We start from the raw sequence: 15,618 nt of genomic DNA on the forward strand, positions 1-15,618 counted from the left end.
AAACTTTTTTAAAAAGGTAGGTAGGTATAAGTAATAATAACAACCGCAACACGATGTTGGTTGGAAATTCCGGCGCAAGTTTTTCCATATAAATTTTAAGCTAGCAGAATTCGAAATGAAAATATCCCTCGTGCTGTCAAGATACACAATACTCGATAACTTTTAACCCTCTTCCTTGTAACATTATAAAACGAAGGTGAACACCATAATGAAAAAAACCAGTTGGTAAGTATAAAACCACACTAAAATGCATCGTTCTTGATTACTATATCCTGATAAATCGAGTATACTTTTTCTATCATTTAGTCATAAATTACTCCGACGAGTAATAATTTTTTACATAAAATGAAGAAGATATCCCATTCGGCTACATAATTTTCCAGCAAGATGACGATGACGCCTACAAAAACGCAAAATTTTATAACAGTTGTCGACTGAAGCCCATTATATTACTCTCTATAACTTTTCTTCGGCGTAAGGAAGTGAAAATCGATTCGATGAAATTTTACGAAAATTTGTCGCTTAATCTGGAAAATACGCACAAGATGGGGGGAAAATATGGTCGCGATACCAAAAAGCCATTCAATATCTAAAGGATAAACTTCCAATTCGACGATGAAATATTCTTTTTCGACGATTTCTTCCCAAGGGTAAGTCTATCATAAGTTTTGTACTAAGAACAAGAAGACGCGTCCTGTGTGCTTAGTATTGATCATCTTTTCGTTCTTTTTTTCTAAATGTAAGCTTTCGTAATTGTGCGTTTTCCGGGGGTAATTTGATAAGCGGTAAGAGACCAGTACATAATGCTTTCTGAACATTTTTTCTTCGAATTGAAAAACCATTTGGAATCTAATACTACGAATTCCACTCGGGTGTATCTTTTGTGCACTGTATAGTAATTCTGTGTATATCACGTCGCAGCCTGTAGGCTATTATTTTATATTTTCAAAGTTTCCCTTTGGATTTTTATATCAAATTTTAATAAGGTTTTAAAAAATTGAAAGAAAAACTAACGAAATTAGAGTACTTAGGTAGTTAGAAAAGCAACTTCAGGAGTCTTCTGGGAGTTTCTTTTTTCAAATTTGACCCTTAAAACACCTATATCCTTGATCACTTCGATAGTGGGCATCAAAATTGGAAAATTACCACAAATACAACCGCATGGCTCGTACTGATTTTTTTTTATGTAGTAACCAAAATACTCTGAAAAAGTAACCAAAAAGTGACAAAACGCGAGCAAAACATTTTAATGAAGAAAAAAAATAAATACAGAACATTAGGTAGGTATAAATTGAAATAAATATTCTGCAGTTTAATTTTATAAAGTTGAACTAGGTACAATTTTGAAACTTTTTGATGATGAAAAAAAAAGACTTTTCAACAATTTTTGGCAACAAAGTAGGTGAGCATTTTCGTAATTCCTAGCAGAAACTCAAATTTTTTGCAAAATAACGCCAGACTTATCTTTTTGAATTTTTTTACAAAATTCGAGATTTTTGCACAATTTTTGAAGTTTGAAAGTTTTTGACAATCTTTGGCAAACAAATGATACTTTTTTGAAAACTTCTGGAAAAGAGCGAGATTTTTTAATAATTTTTGGAAAAAAAGTGAAAATTTTTTAGCGATTGCGAGAATTTTGCAACTTTATCAAAAATTAGCCATGTTTGGGAATTATTGGCAAAAAATCACGTTTTTTTTGCAATTTGTCTCGAAAAGTGAGACTTTTTTGAAATATTGTCGGGTAAAACGACGAAGATTCTAATCTCTTTGTAATTTTTGGCAAAAGGCATGACCTTTGAACAGTTTTTGGAAACGAGTAAGAATTTCCAACATTTTTTTGTAAAAAACAGAGAATTTTTCAATTTTGACAATTTTTAGAAAAAATTAACATTGACAATTTTAACAAAAAGCAGGACTTAGTGGCAATTAACTTACTTAAGTATAGACAAAAATAATACTTTTTAACAATTTCTAAAAAAAAAATCTTTTGAAGATTTTTGAAAAAAAAAGTGAAAGTTTTTAGCAATTGTGAGAATTTTTTAAAAAACAAAAATTTGACAACTGTAGCAGAAATTAACAGTTTTTGGGATTTTTTTTTATTAGCAAAGAAATAACATTTTTCCTCGCTTATTTTTTTGTAAAAGTGAGAAGACTTCTTTTTTGAAATTTTGTTGGGTAAAAGAAGGATATTTGTTTGTAATTTTTGGCAGTTTTTGCAAAAAGCAAAAGCTTAGTTCAATTTTTGAAAAACATCAAAACTTTTTAAACATTTTTCGAAAAAATTAATAGTAGGTACCTAGGTAGATATTAATTTAGCAAAAAACAGGAATTTTTGACAATTTTATTATTGGCAAAAAAAATGATACTGTTTTGGGACCTTTGTTGAAAATGGGAGAGTTTTTTTCAATTTTTTGGCTACAAATTGAGACTTTAAGACATTTTTTGACTAAAAAAATCAATTTTTAGAAAAAACTGAAGATTTTTTGATTTTTTTTTTTGCAAAAAAGCGACAATATTCAGAAATAAATGAGTGATCTACCTATTTGGAAATTTTGACAAATTATTTGGCAAAAGGCATGGCTTTGTAAATGTATCGCATAAAATGGACTGTAGCCAATTGGAAAAGATGAAAAAAGATACTGAAAAAATTGAATATTTGAAAATTTGTGTAAAAAAACAACTATAATTATGTGTACTTCTACGTCAAAAGGGCCCATTCGGTCGGTGCTGAGAAGGGTGTAGATTTTATTTTTCAAAAATCGGTACAATCTTCCAAAGTTTTCCAATTGATTTAAATGGCGTGCGAACGTGAAGCTTTCATGGACAGCTTCACACTCAAAACACTGTTGGAATCCACCGGAGAACATTGGAAGCTTATTTTGATTTTTGAAAAATAAAATCTATACCCTTCTCGACACCGACCGAATGGGCCCTTTTGACGTAGAAGTACACATATGGTGACCAAAACTCAGAAAAAGTAACCCAAGCCTGTTATAATAATTTTGAAAATAAATTTGACTGACTTTCAACACAATTATTTGATCTTCTTATCCTCAGTTTAATATGAATTTTCCTCCGAAAAAGACAAACAGCCAGATCTTTAATAAGGTAGTCCATGTAGAGGGCAATGCCCTGTCCACTGAAACAGACTCTAATACGAACTTGATCTAAAACGTTCGTTGGTGTTTAGTTTTAATGGTTGTATCATTCATTTGTATACATCATGATTAGGTAGAATGAAACTAAATGAAACCAAAGCTGCTGGAATGCAAGACAACATGTCCTATTGAACTGGCCAAGGCGATAATCTCGTCGATCGATTTCTTCGTAAATCAGGGTTATCTTATCGTTCAACTTATTATGTATTTCACTACATATAGATAATACGAGTATACATCGCGTCACGCAATGAAAAATTTCATTAACAAGACAGCGTGTTTAGAATAGGTAGGTGTTGGTTTAAATCTGAAAACTTCTCTCATCCGTGAATCAAGCAATGGCGAAAAAAATCTCAATTTAACATCCTCGCCGTACCCAGACCTACATCTGCTGTAAATGAAAACAAAATCATCCGACCAAGGTATACGAGTACAAAGTTGTACAGCTTTTACTCTGTGTAGGTATTTTTCTCTACATCTCCGCAGGCTTTTTAATCGTAGGTACTGTAAAAGCTGCTCGTTTAAAGCTTTTTAGATAATTGGAAGGTAATTTAGTAAAAGTGCAATAAGCTCGGTTCATCGTGTGCTAAAGTAATATAGCGTAGCGGATATGGATGACGAGAAAGCACGTCGTTGTGTCGTGGCTTAAGGCTTCTCGAGGATTTAGAAAATGAATAAAATGAAAAGATTTACTTTATAATGATATTTAGAAAAAATTATTTCGCCGAGGTTACGTTATGTTTTCTTTCAACTTTATCCTCTTTTGAATAAAGTTGTATCTGAGAGTACTTTGCATTAAATTGCATCGTTTTTGAAGAAAAAAAAACACGTGTGTTTTTTATTTATCGAATTTTTTCTCTTTTTCGATCATCTTTTTTGCACACAAGTGGATCCGCGAATAACGCTGTATTCAATTTCAAGTACCTATACCTAGACCTACTTAGCAAAGTTCAACGCGGAATACGATTTACAATATTGGTATAACTTCCTTTCACGTAGGAAATACACGTTTCCTTCTTTACTGCGTTTTTTTTTCAGCTTTTGCAAATGCATTTCTTTGAAGTCGTTTTGAAAAAAAGTAATAAAGAAGCCATAAAAATTCTTCAAACGGCCAATCCACGCTTAGTAGTAGGTATTACCGTAAAGTTTTAGGTCATTGGGTAAGTAGAAAAAATGACTTTAGTACGGAAAGGCAAATAAATGCACCATGCTCATAATACGAAAAGTGCTCGTATACGGAATAAGAATAGAAAAATACTCGAAAGGTGGGAATAAGATCTAAAGTTTTTACAAGACTTTGATTGCTTAAAATGAGCACGTAAAAAATTCAAGCTCCTGATGTAAAATTCTTAGTTTCACTATGATTGTGTTTGAAAATTTCAAATTGGAAATTTTTCGACTCTTGAGAATTCACTGGTTCACTGCTCATTTGAGATTCTTGGGTTGTTCTTCGACGTGACATTTCGAACTTGTCGCGTAAATATTCAACTTTTCATCCCATTTAAGTATGAAAACTCAAAGTTTCAAAATTTTGATTTTTTTCTGAGAATATTTCGCTCCGTGAGCGAGTTGTGTTGTGATTGAAGATTACGTGAATATTATCATCGATGTATGTAGGTAAGTTTTGAAGCGATTTTGAAGCATAGAATTTTAACGAGGACTCTATCGAAGTAAAAGAGGAATTCACTTCCAAAAAATGGTGTCGAAATTGCAAAAAAAAATACAAAACAAAAAGAATTAAGTCATCGTGTGATCGATTGTCGTGTTCTTAAAGGCAAGGCACTGAATACGAATATGATCTCAATTTTCCAATTTAACCGCCCCCTCCCCCTCGGGGTCCTAATATACCCTAAATAGAGCGGAAATTTGAAATCTATGAACAGAAGTATGACCTTAAATTGGTTTTTTATTGGACTTAATGTTCAATCTACAACACTTTCCCCTCTGCAAATTTGAAAAAAATCATTGAAGTACTCGTAAGTATGATTTTGAGGACGTGAAAAATTAAAATAACCTTACTTTTTCGATTGGTTCTCGTTCTCGGCTCCCAGTTCCCCTCCTCTTCGCCTCAGTACCAAATTATGACTCGAATTTCATTCTCATTTAACAAGAATCAATCGTCGTCCTCCCCTCCGCAGATCCATTCAACACAAAAATTCGAAGAAAAAATATTAAAAACTTCATAAATTTTACATCACGTTTTGAGATCTGGAATTCGTGCGAAAAGTTCACGTCTAGACATCTCTGGTTTTCGTATTAATTTGGTTCAGCGCGATAAAAGCATGGGAATGTGGAGTAAAAAGCTTTAGTCAACTTGATCAATAACACGCGCGCTTTTTTCTCGACACGTTATTTTTCACCTTGTCAATTATTACAAATACTTATAGCTAGTCACAGGGAATAATAAATCAAGATGGATGGAATACAACTGGAGGTACGGTTATAAAAACGATAAAAAAATCGTCGTCGGATATCGATTACGTAGCTCAGACCAGGATGCTATAAATAACCGAATCTGTATGGGTAATTTTTCGCTTATAAATGTACTGAAGCCTATATCCGGAGATAATTTTTCTCCCTTATACTCGATAATTCGCTATATAACCTCGCATACATATTCGATTTGGGTACAATGACTGCAATACCTACCTTTATCAAAGAAATGATAGCTCGAAGCTCGCTAAAAAGCTCCTATAGAAAACCTACTTTGTATTGAAAAAAGCAACAAAAATCGATGCCTGGTGTAAAAAATTCGTTCGCAGTTATAGGTAGGTAGGTGGTAGGTATATTATGACGATATAGGTGTACACATGAATGAGGGCGAATTGATGGTGATGGCTACGGGAGGGGTATTATCGTATCCTCATTTCTGTGATCCTTTTCAGTGCCAAAAATATCGACGTAGAGTAACTTTGGCGTATCACGCGGTTTTTCGAATATTTGGTTGGTTTTGTTCCCTCTACGCTTACTGTGCCATAATATATTTCATACAAATAATATCTAAAATGAAACGATGTAGCACAAAATCGCAACATCAGCGCACCCCTTCTGCCCTTCTGACAAACCTAAATATCATTTTTTTCGTCGTTGTCCGATAGGTATACAAGCAGCAGGTAAAACTCTTCCATGCGAAAGGGTGAAAAAAAGACCCGGAAACGTGTAGAACTGATTCATCGTTTAGCGTACTGAGATCCTCCACTCGACTCTCGTCCACGCCACTGGAACGTTTACCGCATTTTAAAAAATTTACGTTCTTTTTCCCCTTCTGCTCCATTGCAACTTTCGTCTTCCTGTCTCGTTGTATCGAGTTCGGCCAATCTACTATGTGCTGTATGCAAACGTCGTGTCTCCTCGAAGCGTTAAATTTATGCGCATATTTTAATCGGAAATTTATTTAAAAGATGGCAAATAAATTGAAGGTGGTTTTTACGAGTACCTACCAACCTCTATATACACGAGTGTGTGCAAAGTGTACAATGTACAATACATGTCTTCTGTACTGTAAACACTCGTTTAATGGCGAGAGTTTAATTTTCATTCGTTTGTATGTGGAGGATTTCTGTTCCTGGTGGATCGATTGCGTGAACACGGTTGACACAATTTTTTTTTTCAGAATCTCTGCATTCTTTGATTTTTTAGGCAGGTAATTTTTGCAATGATCTTCAACCGACAAATTCAAATTAAACTCAAGTTCACCTTTCAATTTTTGACAATTTTTTTAAAAATTATGAATGAATGGAAATTTTTTATCTATGTTTTTACTGAAGAGGCAGCATCACTACCTGAAATGACCTTTTAATAATTGGAAGGTCATTGCTTCTGGTAACTGAATTGGAAAAAAATAAATGCTAAAAATCTGGAAATGGGTTTGATTACAACGTCTTCTGGAGCAATTTGAAATTGCTGGAGAAAAGACAACTTTTGCTCAAGGCTCAAGATGGGCCGAAAAAAAAGTGACACGATTCGGGGAAGGGGTCGACTTTGTGAAGTAAGCGAAGTTACGAGCATTTTGTTGCAAAAATTGACAATTTTGGAATTGTTTTGAAAATTAGACATTTTTTCAGAATTTTGACTAATTGATTTGGAATAACGAACTTATGGCAGGATTAAATTTTCAGCTTCCAAAGATTATTACAATTCACCTTCGGGAGCGATTTGAAATCGCTGGCGAAAAGTCAACTTTTGCTGGAGGCTCCAGATCGATCCAAAAATGGTGGTAATCGATTCCGGAAGGGGGAGGGGTTAATTTAGCATACAAACCGAATTTCAGATTTTTATTATTTCTATGTTGGCTCTTTTTGTAGAAAATTAATATTACCAACAGGCTATTTTGGCCATTTTTAAAAATTCGCCAAAAATCAAAATATCAACTTCGGCAGCAGAAAATTGAGTTCTGAGGTCTGGGTCACATGCTCTTTCATTGAGCCAAATTTCAGATCGATCGAAATTGATGAATTGTACAAATTCACTGGTAAGATTAATTTAGGACAGCTGCAAAAAAAATTCTACACTTTGACAACATTTTTTTGAAAAAATTCTTTAATTTTGAACAAAAAGTAAGTATGTCTCAAAATTCTGTGGTATTTGACAGATTTATCTTTTTTTTAAACTTAGAAGAAGTATTTTCAGCGATTTAATGACATTTTCTAGATTTTTCGACAGAAAGTCAACGCATTAAAAAAATTGCTTCAATTTCAATAACACCTACTGGCTACTATCAGTAAAAAAAAAAAAAAAAACAACAACCAATATTCTTGGTTTTCACAGAAAAATATCCGCACCTATAACGAATTAGAATGAAAATCTAGTAAAAAAATATGCCATACGAAGGACATATAAGACCACCACCGTACCTAATATCTTTCATACGAGTACTACCAGTGTTCAGTGTTTACCTGTGGTTCTCTCTCTCTTTCTTATACGTAATAATTAATCGGATATTTTTTTAATACGCTAGAGCTGGTTTTACACTGTGAATTATTTTACGTCATTTGGATTGGTACGTGCTCATTGTTTGGGCTGAATTTTTTTTGCGCGCATTTCAATTACTATGCGATTATTGTTACCGGGAAATGAAAATTTTTTCGTGTAAATAAATACACGTTTTGAAACGCGCATGGTTCAAAATAATCACGAATTTAGTATCTTGTTTATGTACAATGATGTTTAGAAAAAATTGACTCATCGATTGCTCGCTTCCTTGGCTACGTTTCCGTCCGGGATTGATAGCAATAATTATTACAAAACGTATAAGGTAAGGCACACAGATAGGCAAAAGACATACTTACTTATAAATACGTAGACGACCGATCCAGACCGACAACGACAACACAACACACGCCACTCTCGAGTAGGTAAATTTCACCCCCCTCGCACCTCTTCCTCTAACTCCTTCGCGCTCGCTACGCAACCCGGTCCTTCACCTCGCATTTTTTTCAAATTTTTTTTTTGTCAAAAACAAAATTTTCAGATTAGGCATATCGAAAGCCTAGAATACATAGAATCAATAAAACAAATTCATTTTCTAGTTTTCACGCTGAGTTTCCATTCTATGAACTGAATATTGCCATGGTTACAACTATAAGATAAAGAGGTCAGAGATGACGTTTGAACGGCGAACACTTTACAGTAATTATTGTAAAGTCTTCGGAGTACGCTATTTTTTTTCTACTTTTTAATCATCATTTTTTTTTTTTGCACTGTATAACAACAGTGCACACGTACGAACAAATTAGGTACAGATAGAGATACTACTGCATCGTCGCAACAATTACCCATAAGAGAAGTAGAAAAAAATTGTAATTTTGTCCACAAAGAAGGTTACCGCGTGTGACTGAACCGTTATTCGTACAAAGAACTTTAATTAAACTTTACACACACATAGGGCATAGGTGTATCTACTGCTTACTGGTCAAGCCGGATGCTTCCGCATTTGAAAATTTTATAGATTTGGTTTTTATTACGTTGCGGTTTTCATTTTCAAGTAGTGGAAAATCAGGTTTTTCGTGTGTATTTTTTGTTAAAGAGTGAAAATTTTGTGCATAAAACAAATACAGCAGCGGTGTAATAAACTCATACTGTAAACCACGTTTTGTGTTGAAATTCTCACTTCTCACTTCGAACTTGTCGATTGAAAACAAAACAAAATTCCCAAACGAAATATGAGATGAATAGATATTTGGAAATGTTAAATAGTTATTAAAAAAATAACACGAAAAATTAAATGAAAATGAACTACCTACATCATATTTTGGAAACGGAAATGATTGGAAAGCTGAATGGATTCAAATAAAATTTTCCGGGAAAAAACATAAATAAAAGTTATAAAAAATTAAGGAAATCAAAATTAGTGAGACTCAAAAAAAATTTTTTTTAATAAAAAAACATTAGATACATGAGTCGAAATTGAGTTTGGTAAAATTATCAAATCAATAACAAAAAAATTAGAATTTCAAAGCAAAACTTGAATTGGATTTTCTGATTTTTTCAAAGCAAAAAATGAACACAAAAACTTCGTTTGAAAAAAGTAAAAATGAACTCATGGTGAACCAAGAGGTTCGCCAAAAATAAAAAAAATCATACCGTAATTTTTTCAAATTTTTTAAAAATTGCACGTAATAAAAAAATTGTAGGTAATTAAAAATAGAGTAAAAATAAGAATTCGAAGCAGAATTTTTTTTTAAATCGCAAGAACAAAGTTTTTGATTGATTTTTACAAAAATTACTAAGGCAAAAAAAAAATGAAAAAAAACTTCATAACTTGATGAAAAATGGGAAAAAAGTTTGTTAAAAGTTTTCTCAAAATTTATTCTCATTCTGCAATACGCAGAGAAAAATTTTTAAAGAAAAAATGGCTTGATCGGATTCTCCAAAATACACACATAAATAATCAATTTCCTCTTTAAATGTCAAGTGAAAAAATTCAAAATAGAAATTGATAAATCCTTGAAATTCAGATTTTCATTCAGCACTTGAGGAACTGTCGAAGAGGGGAGGGGAAGAAGTACTCCCACAAGCAGAAAATTGAAATATGGACATGAATTTTATTACTTTTTCGTTTAATACAAAAGGATAAAAAATTAGATAGATACTCGTGGACAGTTATTTTTAAAAAACTCAAACTTTCAAGGGATCATCAAGAGCTCACAGGATGGAATAATTTATCGTTAATAGTTTCATTAATATAGGTCCACATACGGTTGTACAAAACATCCCCGAGCGTTCGGTTTCCAGCCCTGCAACAAAAAGGACAATTTAGGGCCAAGGGATCAAACTTCGATCAAGATTTACTATAAAATGGTCAAGTAAAAACCACATATACGTCCAATTTAATAAATGCAGGCATTTTTTTTTAGAAATTGTAGCTAATATGAGATTCCGAAAAAAAAACAACAATTAAAAGCGTATTACGAAACAACAATTATTAATTTATGTTAATTGATGGGAAATGTACCTGAAATTGACCCAGTGAATTACTTTCTCTCACCTTACAATTATTTACGATTTATTTTTCCCAATCATCGCGTTAATTTGATAAGATAAAATACATAAGTACGCGTGAATACGCAAGCGTAGGTACATATTAAAATAAACTGGTATGAAAATGAAATAAATTTAATTTTTTTGACGTCATTGGATCAATATGCAAAAATTTTCTACTCATCTTTCTATTTTTAATCTTTAATTCTAAAATTTGTTATTCAATTTCCAACTTGATGACGTTGATTCGACAAAAAAAAGAAATGCTGGAAAACGACGTCACGTTTTTTTAAATTTAGAAATACTTAATTTTTCACTGTATGATTTTAAAAAAATCAAATTTCAGTATTTTAAACATCGCCTTCTTTTTCAAGCAATCCTCGTATTTGCAAAAGAATTTCATTATAAAAATAATCGTGAAGAAAATCTAAAAATATTTTCAACATATAGAAAAGATTATTTTGATGGAGTAGATACGTAATAGGTATAGGTATGCAGATTACATATTCAATCACTTTCATTAATTTCAGTATCGTAAAAATCAGAGATAATAAAATCAGATAATGAAGATCTAAATTGAAATAAAAATAGCAAATTATAATATTTCCATTCGATTCAATAATATTTCAACTCAGAATCAAAAATAATCCCCGCCATATTATGTCATCCAAAGCACAGCCAAAAATTTCCCAGGTATTAAAAAATTTCAGCGAAAAATTCGTCGACGAATTCCTGTGCAGTTTTCATCTCTACGACAATAAAAAAAAACCTTCACTGGAAAACTACCCACCACATTAATAACGTTTAAAATTCAATGAAACGCTCGTTTAAAAGAGGAAAAAAGATTCCCCTTGGAAAAATATTCGTTTCAGTGCAAGTGCACAAAGGTGGCGTAGATTTTTATTATCGAAACCTCATTGGAAAATTTTTCATATTTTTCTCCACCATGGAGCGCTAGAATACGAGTATAAGGAAAAGGTAATGCGACGAAAGGCGAGTAAAATGGAGATGAAATAGCATAAAGCCGGTTAAATTCATCATTTCACGCTAAACTAGCTAGAATTACCCTGGAGGAATATAATGTTCATTCGGTATATGGAATGCAATCATCCAACATACATATGCTTTCAAGTGACTAAACGAACCCTAAGGGCTCTTGTAGAATATACCACTTCATGAGTGGTCGCCATACACACAGAAGAGCAATCGGGGTAAAAAAAACACGTACCATTTTCATGATTAAAGTCAAACAAGTCGCCCATAAAAAAGAGACGCTGTGTACGTAGGTACTTTTTGTTTCAACGAAAACAAAAAACCAAAAAAAAGGGGTAAAGGTATTTAAAAAGTACTCGTATAAATTTACTACATCTATACAAAAGTTTTTACGATATCGTTTAGTAATAAAGCTCGAATCAGTATTAAACCACGATTCGTCAATTTACGTGGGTACATTCAACGCTACGAGTCGACGCATTGACGGAAATTCGCATGCGTTTCGTCTTCGAAACGCGATATACATAGTTAATGTTTTACGAGCTATCAAAATTTTCACATTTTTGACATCTGCCATCGGTTCGTTGCCCAAAATAAACCGCGTTAGCGTTGAAAAAGATGGACTAAAAGGTACGAGAGTGAGCGAGCGAGCGAGGTGAATGAAATGAAACCTGGTTTAGAGCTCTCGATGAGCGATCAATGAAATACGAAACTTTCAATATTGCATATCACACACCGGCGTAGCTGTAGTAAGGTAAGGCGTAAGTCGACTCGTTACAAAAGCGAAAACACCAGCTAAGCTAAGGTGTCAATATTGTTGAAAAGTGGTTTCCAATACTACACGATCGGATAGACTGCTACCCTGCCAGGCTGCCAGCGCCGGCAAAAGGAACAACCTGTTATCGGAACTGAATCTCGGAGAATGCATTATGCATAAAATACTCGAATGTTGGCTCTCTATGACTGACTGTGTTCCTGTATATTACAGCACAGGAGATAATATAATAATAATAGTCGCTTAGGCCGCCGTTTATATACAGATAACCGTGGACTTAAGTTCATTTAGTTGTTAACCTTGATAGTGTAAACAACGTTTACAAGGGCGCTGGACATTACTCTAGACTGCTTAGCACACGCGTAGGTATTGTTTTTATTAATTTTTTGTAAGGCCTTTACGACGATGATCAACACACCAGAATCCTGCTACACGATACACGAGATTCTTGGAAATCGAAAATGAATTCTTTCTACTCTCCCTCTCTATGACTTCTCTCCAAACAACCGGACAAGATTGATTGGTTCAAGGGTATTCCCCCTCCCCCTCCAATTGTGAAATGTACAATCGATGTACATGAATACGGTAAGGAATTTTTTCATCATGAATTTTGATGAAGGTACATTTGCAAAGGTCAGAGGTACCTGAAGAAATTTATCGACAGGTCCAATAGAAAAATTGTTAGATCAAACAAAAAAAGGATTCAAAAATTCACCACCACGTAAAATTTGAAGCGACGAATTAAATTTGGCGAAAATCTCAAAATTCAAGGTTGGCTCATTTTACAACAAAAACATCATAATTACCTAAGTATATCAAAATTGAGTTAGAAAGCCGAAATTTGATTCAGAGCCTACTTTCAACCTCCCAAGTCGATTGGTGGAAATTTCGAGCTGTTTTGAAGCCTCCAGTAAAACTTTAAATTTGCCAGTTTTCAAAAAAAAAAAAAAAAAAAATTAAAACATGACTGAAATCGACAGAAAAAATTTCTCAAGTTGACGTGATCTTTAAAGTGCCCAGTTTCACTAGAGCTCTTTTATTGCCATTTTTTGAAAACTGGACTGGAAAATACAAAAATCCATTAGGACTCCAAAACGGTTTGAAAATTGAAATTACCACCATCGATTTAGGAGGTCAAAAATAGGCTTCGAATCAAATTTCAACTTCCAAATCAATTTTAAAGTAATTTTTTATGCAAAAATTGATCAAATTTAAATTTTTTTAAATTCTCCAAAAATCAAGAAATGAAACTAACCGCTGAAATGTTGACTGGACATATATTTTTGAAGCTCTGCTGAAAAAAAAAAATGTATGTATTTTCTGTAGGGATATACGAAGAAATTTTGATTTTTTTCACAGAAAATAAAATGTGTTTCATTTTTTAAAATTCGTACAAAAAATGGCGAATATTATGAAAAATGTTCAACTAGATTTTCAATTAATCGTGTACAATATTCATGCTTCGCATATTTCTATTTTTATTAAACTCATGCAAAAAGTGAACACGGACACGATTCTGAAGCGTGGCCATTTTTAAAAACAATTTTAAAAGGACAACCCAAAACTGGCAAAAAAAGTTCTAAAAAATTTTTTAATTGCATGGACTTTGAAAAAAAAATTCATAAATAGGTTTAGGTACATAAAATAAACTTGGAAATTTTTTGAAAAAAAAAATGAAAATGTCATACAGCTCCTCACTTTAAAACACAGCTACTTTAGCACGTTCGTGTGCTGATTATGTGAGTTTGATAAAATCACGAGGCAGAAAGTATATAATTAATTGGCAGAGGAGATGAAAGAAATAAGTAAAAGTTATTTAAAGTGAGTTGAAAATCATTAAGCTGCTTCAAAATTGTTGAAAATGCAGCAAAAGTAGGTAGTTTCAAATACCTATTGAAAAAATGATTAGATTGGCATTTCTCAATTTTCGGTCGATTTCTGCTGTTTTCATGACAAATTTCTGATTATTATTGAATTGAATAAATTTTGACGATTTTTGTGATCTTTTTGATAAAAGCCATTTTAATTCCTAACAATTTCCCAACCTTCGCCTTTTCTTTAGCAAATGCCACAAGGACAGTGCTCGTTGCATTTGTTGACAGTAATTTTGCCTCCAATTTTAAAATAAAAAATAGCAAAGAAAGAAAACTTTTTGTTTGAAATATTTTTGAAAAATTCCGAAAGAAGCAAAAAATATTTTTTATTAAAAACACAAATTTATCAGGCTAGATGTAGGTACCTAGCTAATAAAAAAAAATAAAAAATTTCAAAATATAATAAAAAATAACATGCGAAATACACACAAAGGTAAAACTTTCCAAGTCCTTCAATCTCCGGAAAACTTTACTTCCAGACACTCGAATGAGAAGGGAAAAAACCACTCGTGGCTCTTGAAAAACACACACGCTGAAAAATTGTCAACCATTTCAAATGGCGCCCAACCAAGCTACCGTCTGTCGAAAAAATAAGCCTCATAATACCTATTTTGTGCACCGTAATCTTATCACAAGCCAAACCTGCATACACTTGACGGATATTCCCGCAGCCTAAGCTATCAAATTTTCATGGTCGTGTCGATTCATGAGAAAATAATACGGTACCGAACAAGCAAGGTTACTTTAACAGAGCTACTTTTCCTAATCATTATTAATGTCCCATTCATTATAGGTGTAGTTGAAATACCAATAAATATTAAAATAGGCTACAACTCGTCGAGGAGTATATAGCAGTTGCAATCACGAAGATGATTCCGAATCAATGTAAACAATTGATTCGGCAATTGAGCGAAACCGGCTGCATACCTGTTACATTACGAATTTTTCGTTATGTACGACATTTTCGCATACTACGTTCAAATTCAAATCAAACCTCGTCTTGTGTGTATAGCTTTACAAACATGCATATTATAGGTAGTCATATATTAAGTCGTAGTGAACAAGGCTGCAGGTAAATTCCCACAGACAGGTCGTCGGTTTAATATTAGACCGGATTTGGTAAAAGAAATCACATCTTTTCAAGGTACAGTGGGTAAAACAGATGAGTGCCATTGTGGATTAAATTTTTCGGCCAAATCGAGTGAGTGAAATTTGTCGACGACTTACTCATACCTATTATGCCTAGGGTACGTAGGACGTACTACAGAAGACACAGTCAATGACACTTGGTCAACGAAAGCAGACGGCAACATTAAAGGTACTTCAGACGACTAGTCAG

General features: G+C 33.0%; 1 protein-coding gene across 2 annotated transcripts in view; it reads right to left on the minus strand.

Moving 5' to 3' along the window:
• The window catches only part of LOC135848774 (E3 ubiquitin-protein ligase goliath-like), an 88,334-nt gene that overhangs the window by 40,572 nt on the left and 32,144 nt on the right, over positions 1 to 15,618 (minus strand). The gene's annotated exons all lie outside the window — the stretch shown is intronic.

This window comes from Planococcus citri, chromosome 5, assembly GCF_950023065.1.
Source record: "Planococcus citri chromosome 5, ihPlaCitr1.1, whole genome shotgun sequence".
Lineage (NCBI taxonomy): Eukaryota > Metazoa > Arthropoda > Insecta > Hemiptera > Pseudococcidae > Planococcus > Planococcus citri.